The sequence below is a fragment of the Physcomitrium patens genome, chromosome 15, assembly GCF_059467195.1.
Source record: "Physcomitrium patens ecotype Gransden chromosome 15, ASM5946719v1, whole genome shotgun sequence".
Lineage (NCBI taxonomy): Eukaryota > Viridiplantae > Streptophyta > Bryopsida > Funariales > Funariaceae > Physcomitrium > Physcomitrium patens.
In genome coordinates, this window is record NC_143424.1 from 6,095,785 (window position 1) to 6,113,099 (window position 17,315).

The following is a 17,315-nucleotide window of genomic DNA, read 5'->3' on the forward strand; positions in this document are numbered from 1 at the left end:
CAACTCCAGCGTAAATACTGAGTGGTCAGGTTCAGTCACCCCGTTACAGTCAGCCGGGGCATACTGAAATGCTCCGTTCGATTCTAATAACGAGAGTTAGCAGGATGAGAAGGACCAATTCACACGACGGGTTTGAAGAGCTAATTGGATCCAATTTCGAGAATCCAATCCGGGTCCTCTTATCCAATATGAGACCTGTATTGGTGGGGCAACCCTATGCAGTCTAGTTACGAAAAAATCCAAGTCTTACTACGGGCCTCAGCCAGTCTCACGCGAAGATCAATTTGACCCAATTACGCGAACATCCAGGTTACTACGGGCATATTTCCCAATATAGGACCTGAATTGGTCGGGCAACTCAATGTGGTCCCGATTACGGGGTTCGATTCTGTTTCAGGTTGTCCTGTTCTCTGTGCCGTTTCAGGGAACGTTGTTTACGGTAAATGGATCTCTTAAAGGTAAAAACGGAGGAGAAGGCCTTGATGATGTGAGCCAATTTCGGATCTAAGCTCTGACGATGGGAGCCAATTCCGGATCTAAGATGGAAGATTGAAGAAATTCAGAGGATAAGGTTAGGGGAGAATATAGTTTTAGGGAGGGAGGTTTTTTTTTCGGGGAATCGGGGGGGAGCTAGTTTTCAAGCTTCTGCAAGGTTACCAGTTCGAGTTTTCATTGGAGGTTTTTGAAGATCAAGGGAATTAGAGAGAGCAGCTTCATGCTTCGGGTGGGAGAAGGAAAGACATAGAATTTGGATTTTTCTTCTTCGTAGAGTTTTGGAAAGACTGAGGCAATCGCTGCTGAAGTCAGTGTTGTAATGGTGAATCGGGATTTTTAAATGAAGTGGGTTTGAATACTCTTGACTGTTTTGTAAAATCGAGTTACGTCTGTGATTGAAGGATTAAAGGGGTGTCTATAGGATTGAGTATGCGGAGTGAATGAAATTTATTGGGTTAATCTAACAAGACAGTCAGTGGATACAAGATCATAAGTACAAAAGGGTATTGAAGATTAACAGTTTGGGTTGTTCGGGGTTCTCTGTAACGTCTAGAGACCTATCGGCTGGGGCAAAAAAAAGGACTTCGACAAGGAGTCGAAGAGCATCCGTATAGATTTACGGTACATTGTTGCAGTCGTTTATATTCCAGCAGTCAAAAACTGATAGACTGCTTGACTATCGGTGAATCTCCATACTACCTTCTATAGCCAGACGTCCGGCGCGTTCTCGAGCAGGAAAGCACATAATACGACAACGGTCCCTATTGTAGTTGGACGAATCCATTTTTCGACATGTTATCTTCTTTGACCGTCGTACCCCTCATTTTATAGTTGCGTCGTTTCTTTGGACAATGTTGAGCAGTATGCTTAGGTTCTCCGTAATATAAACATAATCCTTCTTGACGACGACGAATCTTTTCTTGCTCAGTTAGGGGTTTAAAACGTACCGCGTCAATTTGCATGTCTTCTACTTCCGAATGTACGTTTGGCAAAGATGTTGATGTTGCCATTGAGTAATAATGTTGAGGTTCTCGTGAATGATTCTCAGATCGAAATTTGAAAAGTCGATTATCACATTTTACGACAAAATCGATTGCTTGACTCAAAGTTTGAGGATCAGGTAAGTTGAGCATCAATTTCTTTACTTCGTATTGCAATCCATAAAGAAATTGACTAATGAGTGCAGCATCATCCCACTTGATGTCAATTGCAAGTTGTCAAAATTGTGAAGCATATACTGTTACTGAGCGATTTTCTTGTCGCAGAATTCGGATCTTATTTGTTGCAACACGAGTTACATCGTGTTCACCATACATAGATCGAAACTCCACCAAAAAAGCTTCCAAATTGTCCAATATTGGATTTTGTTGTTCAAGAAAAGACGAAAACCATGATAATGCAGAACCAAAAAGTAGAGTGCCAATAAACCTGACTTGTGATCTTGGAGTTGGATAGCTTTGCGGTTGAAGTTCAATTGCCAATTGTACTTGATTGATGAACCCTCGAAACTTAGATCTCGTACCATCAAATTTCTCGGGTAAGGTAATTCTTGGTTCTCTAGTGCTTACAGGGTGTTGTACAATTAGAAAAGGAACGTGATTTGTTGTAGATGTTGAAGCAGCTCCGATCACCTCTATATCCCCACTTTCTGCTATTCTTGTTCTTTCATGTATTGGTGAATTGAGTTGATGCATCGCAAGCATTAACTCCCTCATTTGCTCTTGCATTTATGCCATTGCACTCTTCATTTCAACAAGCTCTGCCATAATGACACTAAGAAAAATTTGTTTGATACTGCTCAAGACAAAAGAAAAGAAAGACTTGATAACAAAGAAGATACTAAGAACAATATCAGTTTAGAAGTGGGTAATCCGCAAACTTCTAATACGCTTATGTCTTGTCAAGAGAAAGGAGTAATCCACTCTCACTCAAGAAAAACAAAGCTCTGATATTGTAAGTGTACTCTTGTCAATCTGTCAAGGACAAAGACTCGATGAGGGAAAATATACACAAAAAGGCTATCTCGATATAATAAGTCAAAATATAAACAAGTAGGTATATTAAAAGGAAACTGGAATGGCTATTGCCACAAGACAAGAAACTAAAGACTCTTGAACCTGGACTAGAAGCAAGAAAGGAGTTGACAAGAATGAAGAAGCCTTCATTCTTGTCTCTATATATACTATCTAACTAGGGGCTACGTGGCGACGTTATATAGGACCTCCAATATGTGTTGACTTTGTAGGACACATGCCTTGACTTACAAGGCAAGTTTTTCTACGTGTGGGCCACATAGTTAGCTTGATCTTCAAGCTAACAATATGTGTGGCACATGGCCAACTTGTTGACCACGTTTCTAATCCAAAAAGTCAATTAAAGACACCTATGAAGTCAAAGCAGCGTCTAGGAAGTTTCTAAGAAGCTTCTATATTAAATATTATAGAATTAACTTACTTTTATCTATTTTTACTTACTTCTACCTATTTCTATATGTAATTATTAGCTTACATGATTATGGCCGTGACACTTCCGCAACTTCCAATCTATGGATGGGTTATGCTTTTCCAATCACGAAAGATCAAGAATAACAGGATTTGATGGGATTCTAATAATATTGAAAATAATATGACTACTATGGTCCTTAAACGTCTCTTCTATAGGTTCTGATTCATGGGTGACACTACCAGACAATAAAGGTCGTCCAACTATGACCTCAACGTGAAGAAGTTAGGATTTTTGTACTAAAAGGATCTTATGATGCTTTACAAATTCTTCGTCTAAGAAACAAGCAGATGCTCCTGAATCTAATAATACTAAGGTTCTCAGTTTCTGAGGGCCAATAAGCAAAGGGATTGTAAAACAAAGGGTAAGTTGAGCGGAAAGAAAGGAACCTGATTGTTGTTGCGATATTTCACTGTCCAGCCGCACGGTTCCTATTATGGCTGGGCATCCTCGTTTTCCTGAATAAATGCACCCCTAGTCTTGATAATACATCGATTTTGCTTCTTGGGGCAGTTTCCAACTTTGTGGCCTTCTTCACCGCAATACAAGCATAGACCTTCCTCCATACGCCGCTTTTTTTCTTCTAGAGTAAGACATTTGACACGTATCGCATCAATTTGCATGTCTTCTACCTCTGAATGTGAATTCACGCTGCTTGTCGATATAGTTGGGGTGTGGCGAATCGTATGTTGTCTTGAACGTTGGTCTTGGTGACGTTGGAATAGGCGGTTATCGTACTTCACAGCTTGGCTAATAGCTTTGTTGAGCGTTTGTAGATCAGGAAGAGTTAACAGCAAATCCTTCACATCGTCCCTTAAACCCCAATAGAATTGACTCATCAACGCTTCTTCGTCCCAATTGATATCGCATGCTAATTGCCTGAAGTCTGATGCATAGACTGATGTAGAACGCACCCCTTATCGTAGTGACCGGATCTTTGTTGTAGCCCATCGAACCTTGTCGTGTTCACCAAATGCTTCAGCAAATGCCTCCAAAAAGGTTTCAAAGTTATTTAGTATGGACGATCGTTTTTCAAACAAAGAAGCAAACCATAATAGAGCTTGTCCTGTAAGTAAGGTTCCAACAAGCCCAACACGTGACTCCTCCGTTGGATAGCATTCGGGCTGTAACACTGTTATTAACCTGATTTGGTTGACGAATCCTCGAAACTTGGAACGTGTACCATTGAACTTGTCCAGAAGGCTAACTCGGGGTTCTTTATGTTGTAGAACCAGCAGTGCTTATCGAACCTGAGGTAAAGTTGCTTCTCCAAGTGTAGAAGTTTGAGGCTAGTGCAACCTAGATTGTGCCATCCCAGATGCGCCATCATTATGAAGCCTTGCCACGACTCCTTTAATCTATGTAGTTCTTTGCGATAACGTAGCGAGGGCATTTATGATAGCATCTAACTTGGACTCTGAACTTTCCGTCATACTAATGTCTTGGCCCCCGACCATTCTAGGAGAAGGACAGAAATAACTCTACAAGAAGACAATATTGGTTTAGATGAGGCTACTCCGCAACCTCTAAAATACCTTAAGAGCTTCAAGAAAAGGGGTAATCCACTCTCTCCAAGAAGAATAAGACTCCAATATTGTAACAAAAGAAGCATCAGTTTAGAGGAGGGTAATCTGCAACCTCTAAAGTGCTAGTACACTTCTAAGCAGAGGGGTAATCCACACTCTAAGAAAGAAGAAACTAGCTCTGATATCTGAGGTGAGTGAAGTCTCAACAAATTATCACGGACACAGAATATAGACTTGATCTCTATCAAGAAGTTCAAGAAGAACTGGCAAGAACTAGATTAATCAGATGAATACAAGAACAACACCAGAGATGTGAGCTAGAGCTCCAAGAGATGTGTTGTCGAGACAAAAGAATTCTTCAGCCTCGATTCCAATATATACTCCTATTTAGGAAGCTTCTCAAGCAACTTCTACCAAATAGGAAGCTTCTAGAAGGTTCTAGAGACTTGCTTCTAGAAGGTTCTAGAAACTTACCTCTAGAAGGTTCTAAGGACTATGTCCCTAACATCTTCTACCAACTAAGAAGCTTCTAGAAGGTTCCAGAGACTTGCTTCTAGAAGGTTCTAGAAGCTTGTCTCTAAAAGGTTCTAGAAACTTGTCTCTAGAAGATTCTAAGGACTATGTCCCTAACACCTCTTTTTAAAGTAATAATTTAACCACATTCTACAACTAATTAAAATCGAATAACATGGCTCTCACCATGTTGTTAAATAAATTGTATATTAAATACATGATCATATTATTTTCACATCGTAGCCGAATCTCAACACGACAATGTAGGATCCACCATGGAACATTTTAGAAGAGTTTAGGGTGGTTATTTAGGTGGGACATACCATGGAATCTTCTAGAAAAGACTTGGGGCAATTATCTATGTGAAACCTTCCATAAAACCTTCTAGAAAAGGAATTTAAGGTAGTTATCTAGATAGGGCCTATGATCTAAGAATATTCTAGAAAGTCTAGGATAGTAGGATAAGATATAAATAAGACTAGCCAAGGCCTTTTGAGGCATGTGGTTAGGTATGGCTTCAGACTCTTTTTCTTAATAAAGTTTGGTTTTGTAACTTTTTGTTCAAATTTGTTCTATTTTATTTTCATCTACTTAGTTTGTCTTTCATGTCCTATTCTGTGTAGCTCTATTTAATTCTATTCTTATTTGTTTTATCATATTTTGTGATGAGATTTTATGTTGCTGTAGAATAGAAAGATCTTGGATTTTTTGAGATAGTCTGATCATATTTCAAGAATTGTCCAATCATCTTATTGGTAGTTGATGGTACATCTCAAATACTACTCCAAAACTTGATTTATATGCTCTTTTTGTCCATCAATTTGAGGATGAAAAGCCAAAGATAGTTTTATATTCACTTTTAGAATTTTAAAAAGTATTATTATGTTATAACATGATTATATGGTGAAAGAAGATAATATAGATCTTATTATAGAAGAGCCAAGTTAAAGTATAAAGTAAAAAAATATAGATAAAAGATAAGAAGGTAATAAAACTTTTTGAAGTAATATTATCTTTTTTAAAAAGTGACTTCTACTTACTTTATTGGACCATAAATAAGGTAAAATAAAGTAGATTAGGAAAATAAAGAATATGAGCATTTATAGAAATAAATTAGAAGTTGATTTTAACAAAAATTAATTTAAAAAGACAAAATTTGATACCCAAAGAGGGCCAATTATCAACCTAAATTGAAACCAGACCCTGAAACACAAAACTGATTACTCACGACAACTTGGAGGTTCTTTTGTAGATCGAATAATATGATTTGATAGTAGACTTGATAGGAATTTTATAAGCATTAGTTTTATGTGATTTGGATATGTAATGACTATATAAGGGCTTTACAAAGTCAAGTTTGTTTTGGATGACTTGGATTTTTTTGAAATAAAATAGGATTGACGATTTGGATGATTTTGAGAGTTTTGTAATAGATCTACAAATAAAATCTTGTGGCTTAATGGTCATAGTTGTATTTAATATGTGTTGTGAATTTTACCTTGATCTAATATTTAAACTAAGAATTATTGAGGTTTAAGTAGGTTAAGGTCTCAAAAAGTAGAAATTTAGGTTTAGTGAGGATTTTAAAGATTTCTTACAATCTACTAGTTGGATTGGAGTAAAATTTGTAGGTAAAGATAGTTGACTTGTTTTTCTATATATATGAGAATTTTAAAATCAATCGAATGGTGAAAAAGAGAGATATTGGCTCTGAGAGATTGACATCAAGGTCAAAGAAGGAGGTCGGCCAATACTTGAGCATGTTTTTGAGGTTATTGTCTATTTGGTAATTCCGATCCTATTTAAATTTTTTGTAATTATTGTCAACTTAATTGTTAAGAAGTGTGAAAATTTGAGTTAAGATCAATGGTTCATTTATTAGTTATTGAGTTTTAAATCTATTGTAGGAATTACTAGGATTTAATTAGGATTTGATTTAGGGTTTAGGATTTGGTTTAGGATTTGGGATTTGGTTAGGATTTGGTTTAGATTTTAAGGTTTGATTAGGATTTGGTTAGGATTTGATTTAAGATTTAGGATTTCATTAGAAACAAGATTTGATTAGGATTTGATTTAGGATTAGGATTTCATTAGGATTTTATTTAGAATTTAGAATTTAATTAAGATTTTATTTAAAATTAGGATTTGATTTAGAATTTAGGATTTGATTTAGGATTTAGGATTTTATTAGGGTTTTATTTAGGATGTAAGATTTGGTTAGGATTTAGTTTAGGATTTAAGATTTGGTTAGGATTTGATTAGGATTTGGTTTAAAATTTAGGTTTTGTTTAGGATTAGGATTTGATTAAGGTTTGATTTAGGATTTAGAATTTGGTTAGGATTTGATTTAGGATTAGGATTTTTTTAGGGTTTAATTTAGGATTTAAAATTTGATTAGGATTTGATTAGGATTTATTTAGGAATTAATTAAAATTTAGTTAGTTTTTGGCCTAAAGTTTGAATGAAGTCCGATAGGCTTTTAATTAGGATTAAATTAAGATTGAATTAAGATGTATTTGAAATGTATTTGTGATCATTCAAATATTTCTTTAAGATTTCTTATTGTTTCTTTATAATTCCTTTGAGGTTTCTTTAAAACTGATTAAAGCTTGTTTAGCATTGTTATGGTCTAATTTGAGTTTAGTTAGTGTTCTATTAGAATTAGAATTTTGTTGTTACAATATTGATTCTATTTTCTACAATCAGGTGCTCGGAACATTCTCAAGCAAGACTTTACTTATTACAATAGCGTTCTTCAAAATCTTGATACAAATTGAGTTCTTCTATTTAATTTAATATCCTTAGGTAATCCATGATAGCAATAGATATTATCAAAGAAAAGCTTGGCTTTTTCTTCACATGTGATAGCTTTTGTACATGATTTAAAATATGCCATCTTAGTGAAATGGTCTACTATCATGAATATAGAATCATAAAAACCTGAGATTGAAAGATCCATGATAAAATCCATAGAAATAAAAGACCATGGTTGTTTTAGAATGGATAATGGTTAGACAAGTCCATAGAGTCAATTACAAGGAGTTTTTGATTTTGAACAAATGTCACATGATTAGACAAAGTCTTTTACTACCTTCTACATTTGTAGCCACCAAAAATCTCTAAATATAAGTTCTAAACTCTTATTGTATCCAAAATATCTGATCACTGTCGAAATAGAGAGAATTTGCCTCAAGAAAATGTTAGGCTTTCTGCTATCACTAATTATTCAATCAAATCTCAAAATAAAAAAAATCCTAAATTTATATATAAATTTTCTTTTTTTGAGAAATTACACCAAATACATAAGCCTCAAATAACCAACAACATCCAAAATATGATAAAATCCTCTAAAACCTTGTATATCCTTATGTGAAATTTTTTCCAAACTTCATTGCTTTATATCTCCTAATTCGACTGTCCAAAAAAACTCAAATTTTGCATGAGGTACTGATGCATTCTTATTAACTTCTTTGACAAATTTCAACTACAAATTTATTGCAAATCTTGAGATATCTTCAAAATCCTAACAGTAACTTTAATCCCTTATTTTTATATACCTACATGAAATTTTCTTCAGATCTCACAAAATATAAGATAAAAAGCCACGAAATTTTCATATATAGCTTCTTAATACAAAATATTACATTCTGTAAAATATTTGAGCCAAAACTTTGTCCAAAAACTCAAGTTATGGTTCCAACCATTACTACAAATAAAACCACTTACTTACTACCTTTGATTTGGAAGTACCACCTTCAACTCCCTATAATTCCTTCATATGAACTCCAAAAGCAATAATTCTTTCTTAAAAGATGTAGTCTTAAAATTGCTCTTGTAGCTGCATCTTTTGATCTTCAAAAGCTACTATACAATTCCTCATATCCTCAAAAGAGTTATAGTATGTCTTAAATTAATACCTTAAATTCAAATGGTTGTATCTTCTTCACACTAATTCTAAATCTTCTAATTATTTTACAAAAATTATAGTTCAAATCCTAAAATTTATAACTTTGGCTTTTAATTTCCAAATGCTTTCTATAAAAGTTGTCAAAACCCTTGTTAAGGCCCGACCATGCCTTGCTTTTGTCTCTCTCAATTAGCCTCCTACCAATTTAGGTTTTCATCCTTAGGCTTCTATCTTCTCCTAAGGCTTCATACTAAACATTTAAGTCATATATTTTTTTTAATGCCAAAATAAAAAGAAGCAAAAAAAAAAAAAAAAAAAAAAAAAAAAAAAAAAAAAAAAAATCTTATATCAACTCCTTTTAATTTAATCCACTAACTACTCTAATACACATCTAGATTTATTAACATATAATATATTTTAATTAATTTTTACATACTATAAGTATTTAAAATACAACACTACTGGAAAGTTATGACATGCTTGAAGAACATGTAAACATGCTTTTCCTTCTAGAATATATAGGCACCCTTCAAAAGAAAGTAGGTTGTTTTTGAACTTGAAGTTGGAAGCATCATGAGACTTAGAAGAAGGGTTCTTGATATCATAAATAAGAGGATCAAAAGACATACTTGATTGAATTTATTTGATAAGGGTTGAATCAATAGTTAATGTTGATTTTATTGCTCAAATATGAAAATATTCTAGCTTCAAGAGAATAATTTTTTATTGAACAAAAGATGCATCTCCTTCTTTTGGTATAAGATAAGAACATTTAAAAAGGATTTTTGACCAACCTTGTTATTTTTTGGATCAATAAGTGATCTCAAAATCAAATTTTGACAAAGATATATTCTAACGGACTTGGCGACGATTCAAAACATGTACTAATATAAAATATTCAAGTTTCTTTTAATTGATATAAATAGATACTAGATTAGAAGTGCCTTCTAAATAATGGTGCCATTCTTGAAATGAATCTACAATTGCAAGAAGTTCTTTATTATGAATCTTGTAGTTGATCTTTGCTATTTAAAAGTTTTTTGAATAAAAAGCTATTAGATGAAGGTTATCATCTATTCCTATTTGTAATAATACAGCATCTAAAGTAAATTTTGATGTATTTGTTTCTATAAAAAATGGCTCAAAAAAGATGACGCAATACAAGATTGGTACAAAAATAAAGATTATTTTTAAAGCTTCAAATGCTATTTCTAATTATTGATTCCATTGAAGTTTATCTTTACAAATCAAACATGTAAGTAGATCTACAACTTAAAAAAAATTCTTCATGAAGATCTAGTAATAGTTGATAAATCTAAAAAAATAGAAGACATCTTTTACCATTTTTGGAATCTTCTAATCTATAATAGTTTGAAATTTCTTAAGATCTATCATAAGTCTATCATTTGAAATGATGTATATTAAAAATTTGATCTAAGTAGTATAGAATATGTATTTTTTTATCTTAGCATTGAGTCCTAAATCTCTTAGTTTTTGTAACACATGACAAACATGAAATTCATATTTTTTTTTATGGTGATTTTATTGAATCCTTGATAATTGACACACATTTGTAATGATCCATTATTTTTTTTCACAAATAAAATAAGAGCTCCTATTGAAGATTTGGAATGGCAAATAAAGTTTTTGATTGTACATTGGTCCAAATGGCAATTGAATTCTTTCTTAAAGGTTATAGAGACAATATTTTGGTAAAGTATCTATATTCTTTTTTTTCAAATACATCTTAAAAAACTTGATATTGACTTAGAATGCCACTTGAAGTCTTTCCACCATTAGAATCAACTGCAGCATAAATGTCAAGGACACAAACTAGAAGAAGATGCATAAACTTATAGAATTTGCATCAAAAAGAAAGTAACTAAATAGAAGAAAGTATGTATATTCAAAGAAGAATTGTAATGGCTATTACTAAAGATTACAAAACATAAGATTCTTGAAACTAGACTAAAAGCAAGAAAAGAATTAATAAGAATGAGGAACGCCTCACTCTTGCCTTTATATATACTACTTAACTAAGAAATACATGGCAACATGTTGTAAGACCTCTAATATGCGTCTAACTTGTAAGACACATGTCTAATTTGCAAGGCAAATTTTCTACATGTATGCCATATATCCAACTTGTATTATAAGTGGTCAACATGTCGACATGTGGCCTTTTTGTTGGCCAAGTTTTTAATCTACCAATCACCTATAGACATATATAAAGGCAAAGCAACGTCTATGAAGCTTCTAGGAAGCTTTCTACAAGATATTATCATATTTATTTACTTTGACTTACTTCTACTTATTCTTATTATCTAAATAATTAACAAGGTAAACATATATGTCTATGACATTATCCCTCCTTTTAGGGACGAGTTCCACAAAGAGCGGTGATAACATATTGATGAAGTCTAAGATGTATCAAATTGTATTTGCCATGTACTTTGATCTTTGTTCCCTTCAAAGGGAGTTGATAGGTCCCTTCAATCATCAATAATGTCTCATACCAGGACAAGAAGACCACCTTGATATTTGATTATTATTGAGGCCTTCATAACTTCCTTCAAACAAAAAATTAGTAATACCATCAGAAGTGGTTCCTACCTCTAAAAGTATGATTAAACACTGGGAGTCATTTCCAAAGTCGTGGTACCAAACGCATTATATCTCGCCATCTATTCAAGGAATAACATGTCAATCTTGAGGATCTTCATCTCGATTTTGCTGTCTTGAAGGTTATGATAGTCGCAATGTCTCGTCTAATAACTCTGCAAATGATAGCTCTTGAGTTAAATCTGCTAGTTGTTGATTCTCCATCTCCTAAGCACTAAAAAATCCAAAGAAACAAGGATACAAGATAGAATGAAATCTCCATTAGGCTTGCTTTGCTTTATAGCAAAGAATTTCTTGACTCTTTATCTTGATTTTGATAGATGTTGTTGATAAAACGCTTTAACTTTGGCTGATGCATTTGCTAGATTCTTGGATGGTTCCTATGTACATTCATTAATTTCATATCCACACCAATATACTAGATATTCTAACCTATTTTGATATCATCTTGAATCTAAGATTTCTTCTACCTCAAATTCTTCATTATTGTTCACTTCTATAGGAGGTGGTGGCATTTGTCTCTTTCCTTGTATATCCATTGTCTTATATGGCTCAAGTAAAGATACATAGAACACATGATGGATTTTCATAGACTCCAGTAGGTGTAATCAATAAACAACTACTTCTTTATTCGACTCGAGCTTATTTTTATAAGTTAGGTGTGTAAGTGATACTGCAACTTGAAAAAAGTTCTTGATAAAGATCCGATAGTAATTGGCAAATTACAAAAAGCATTATATATCTCTTATTGTTTTTGGAATCTTTCAGTCCATAATTATATGAACTTTTTTAGGATCCATCATTAGACTATTGTTTGAAATGATGTATCCTAAAAAGTCAACTTGAGTAGTATAGAATATACACTTTTTCATCTTGGCATACAATCCCGCATCTCTAAGTTTTTGTAACACACGACAAACATGAATTTCATACTTTTTTGCATTCTTAGAATAGATTAAAATGTCATCTAAGTAACAGACAAAAAAATCATCTAAAAACTCACAAAAAACATCATTCATAAGATGTTGAAAAGCAGCTGATGCATTTGTGAATCCAAAAGGCATGACATTATATTCAAAGTATCCATACCTTGTTCAAAATACAGTCTTCTATTCATCTCCTTCTTTAATGCAGACCAAATTATATGCTCTTTGTAGATCTATTTTTGTATAGATCTTAGCTTGATTTAATTGATAAAGAAGTCTAGATGTCAAAGGCAAAGGATATCTATTCTTAATGATAATCTTGTTGAGTCCTCGACAATCCACACACATTTGCAATGATCCATCTTTTTTCTTCACAAATAAAATAGGAGTTTTTATAAGAGATTTTGAATGGCGTATGAGATTCTTGGCCAAGTTCTCATCAATGTACTTCTTAAGTTTAGCCAACTCATTTTGTGATAAACTATAGATTGGACCAAATGGTGGCTGAGTTCTTTCTTTAAGATCGATTGAGTAATCATATAGACAATGCTCTGGGAGAATATTTGCATTATTTTATTCAAAAACATCTTCAAAATCTTGATATTGACTTGGAATTTTACTTGAAATCTTTCTATCATTTAAAATAGGTGTGGCATAAATAACAAAAGATAATCATTTTTTTGCAGCATGCAAAGAAGTTTTTGCACCTACAAGTACAGATTTGGCTACATTAGACTCATGGCTTTCTACTGGATTAGAAAAACTCTTAATGATATTTGAAGAAAAGTCAAGTTTATAAAAAATCCAATCTATTACAAGATTATATTTTTTTAGCCACAATAAACCTAAAATGACTGGATTAGAAAGAGATCTAAGTATATTAAAAATTACGCAACTATTATGACCATTTATTACTACATCAATAGGAAGTTTTTCATAAGTAATATCTCTAAAAGATAACGGTATCGTATTACGTGCTATCTTACTTGAGAACATATCGGGTATCTAGCTGTGGAAGATAAAACAATGTTTTGCAAGTATCCAAGTAGTTTAGTGGATTTCAACCATCTAAATACAAACTATTTCGGATTTCAATATAAAAGCTTAATCCCAATATAAAGTGCTTAGAAATACTCTTTTTAATAACTTCAAGATATTATAAGCACCAATTTTTTTGTTATTTTTTAGTTTTATTTTATTTTTTTATTTGTATTATTTTCTTTTTTTTTAATTTTTAATTTTTAGTTTTTTAATTTTTAAACCCTAATCTTAGACAACGAGCTTCAGCAAGCTGTAAGTCTCAATCTGACCGTCCGATTGTTGTAAAAATTCTACTGCTAGTGTCTTTGCAAGTTTTCTAAATGCTCAAGAAGTTTCAAACCAATCTAACTTACAAATTGCAAGAAAACACCATAAATCTACACTGATGTCCCTTGACCACTGCTTAGAAAGTTGATGACGAACATTGAATTGCAATTTCTCCTTCTCCAACTATTAATTCTCATTCAAACTTTGTGTGCAGCTCAGCCTTTAAGTCTTCAACTTACCACGCTAAAATTCACCTTATTCTAGCTGGTAGATCTCTAGATATTGTAGAAACACTAAACAACCCCAATCTGCCAACTTCTGATACCTCTTTATACTAATGATCAAATATCCTCTATTTTTACCATTAGATTAATACAAATTTTTGCATGCACTTGGCATACTCAACCATCTAGACACCTCTAAAATTTCAATTGCAGATGTTTTTCCAATTTTACAAAACAGTCAAGAGTACTAGCCCTAACTTTATTGCAATAAATCCAAATCACCAATACAAACACTGACTTTGAACAACGATTGCAAAGTCCTCCCAAACCCTATGAAACTAAATCTTACACTTTTTGAAAGAGCTTGAAGCTAGCTCTTTGATTCCAAATCCCGATCTCCAAATGCCCCCCCCATTTTGCCCTAAGCGGCCATTTTAATGGCTAGAGGTCTGGTTTCGACCCCGACCCACAAACAGTCATCTCCCGAATATCAATCCTACTTATCCTAGAGGTTTTTCAGCACTTTCCTATCCTCAAATTCACCTTATTATCTACCATATCATTTTTTTTTACTTCATCTACCTTATTTTTACTAATTTATGGCCTTTCTAAAGTGGTAAAATAGTTTCTACAATCTAGAAAGAAAATTTAATGACAAGCTTTTATCTACTAGCTATTAAGACAAGAAAATACTCTAAAAGCTTTTATAAAGCCTTCTTAAATTGTCTTGAGCTCTTATCAACCAAGATAACTAAATATTAATAAAATCTTTTTCATTTATATTTTCACCATATAGTCGTGTTACAACACGACAACAGATGACCATCTATGACTTCTACATGTACAGATTTAGTTTTTTGTATTAACTATATATTATGATTTTTAATAAATTCTTCATCTTAAAAACAAGTTGAGGCTCTTGAAACTATTAAAGCAAAGGCTTTGTGATTATTAGATCCTAAATGCACATCTATTATAAAACAAGGAGAGATTTTTGAGGAGAGAATAGGACCTTCATTAGGAATTGTACAAGATTCCAGCTGCACGGTCCCTATTATAGTTGGACAAATTCATTTTCTGACATGTTTTCATCTTTGACAGCAGTACTTCTTATTTTTTAGTTGCATCATTTCTTTGGACAATATTGAGCAGTGATCTTAGTTTCTCCATAATATAAATATAGTCCTTCTTGATGATAACGAGTCTTTTCTTGTTTGATAAGAGGTTTAAATCATATTGCATCAATTTGCATGTCTTCTACTTCCAAATGTTTAGATTGAGGAGTCCTTGGTGTTGTCATTGAATTGTAATAATGTTGAGGTTCCCTTGTGTGATTTTCAAATCAGAATTCAAATAGCTAATTGTCATATTTCACAGCAAAGTCAATTGCTTGACTCAATGTCTAAGGGTTAGATAAATTGAACATCAATTTCTTTACTTCATATTTTAATCTATAGAGAAATTGGATGATGAGTGCTACATTATCCCACTTAATATCTGTCACTAATTATCAAAATTATAAAGTGTATAATATCGCTAATCTATTGCCTTGTCGCAAGATACAAATCTTATTGGTTACAACATGGATTGTATCATGTTCTCTACACATACATCAAAACTTTGCTAAGAATGCTTCCAAATTATCCAATATTAGATCATATCATTCAAGAAATGATGAAAACCATGATAAAGCAGAACTTGAAAGTAGTATTCCAATAAACTTGACTTATGATCTTTGAATTGGATAACTTTGAGATTGTAGTTCAATCACCAGTTGTACTTGATTGATGAATCCTCAAAACTTAGATCTTATGCCATCAAACTTTTTAGGCAATCCAATTTTTGGTTCCTTGAAACTTGAACGATATTTTATTGTAAGAGCAGTAGTATGGCTTGGTATAGATGTTGAAGCAACTCCAATCATTTCTATATCTTCATTGCTTGATAATCTTGTTGCTCCTTGTGGTGGTAGACTGAATTGATGCATTGCAAGCATTAACTCTCTCATTTTTTCTTGCATTTGAGCCATTGCACTCTTCATTTTAGTAAGCTCTACCATGCTAGTACAATAAAAAATAAAAAAAATAAAAAGTATCTATTTTCACAAAATACAATACTGAAGAATCAAAAATAAATAAAAAAATAAAAAAATAAATCTAGAAATAATATCAATTTAGAAGAAGATAATCCATAACTTCTAATATGCTTATGTCTTATCAAGAAAAAGAGGTAATCCACTCTTACTCAAGAAAGGACAAAGCTCTGATATTATATGTATATTCTTGTTAATTTGTCAAGGACATAAACTTATGGAATCTATATCAAAAAGAAAGTGACTAAATAGAAGAAAGTATGTATATTCAAGGAAGAATCGGAATAGCTATTGCCAAAGACTATAAAACATAAGACTCTTGAAACTAGACTAAAAATAAGAAAGGAGTTGACAACAGAGAAGAAGGCCTCACTCTTGTTTCTATATATACTACTTAACTAAGAAATATGTAGCAACATGCTATAAGACCTCTAATACGCGTCCAAATTGTAGGACATATGTCTAATTTGCAAAGCAAGTTTCTTAGGTGTACACCATATGTCCAACTTGTACTACAAGTAGTCAACATGTCGACATGTGGCCTCCTTGTTGGCCAAGTTTTCAACCTACCAATCACTTATAGACATGTATAAAGGCAAAGCAGCATCTATGAAGCTTCTAAGAAGCTTTCTACAAGCTATTATCATATTTATCTACTTTGACTTACTTCTACCTATTTTAATTATTTAGATAATTATCAAGATAAATATGTATGTCCGTGATAGGAATTCATTCCTAAAAGGGAGAAATAATGTCACATATATATATATATATATATATATATATAGCTATTGTAATTATTACTTAGATAATATGAATAGATAGAAGTAGGTAAAAATAGATTAATTTTATAATACCTTCCAAACAAGCTTTCTAAAAGCTTTTTAGACATTGTTTTGACTTTACATGTGTTTATAATTGATTGGTAGGTTAGAAACTTGGTCAACAAATTAATCATGTGCCACATGTATTAATAGCTTGTAAAACAAGCTAATTATGTGATTTCCATATAAAAAACTACATGCCATATGTATTGATAGCTTGTCGAACAAGCTAATTATGTGGCATCCATATAGAAAACTTGCCTTGCAAGTTAAGATACGTGTCATGCAAAGTCAACATGTTTTTAGAGGTCCTATGGAACATCGCCACATAGATCCTAGGTATATAGTATATATAGAGGCAAGAATGAAGCCTTCT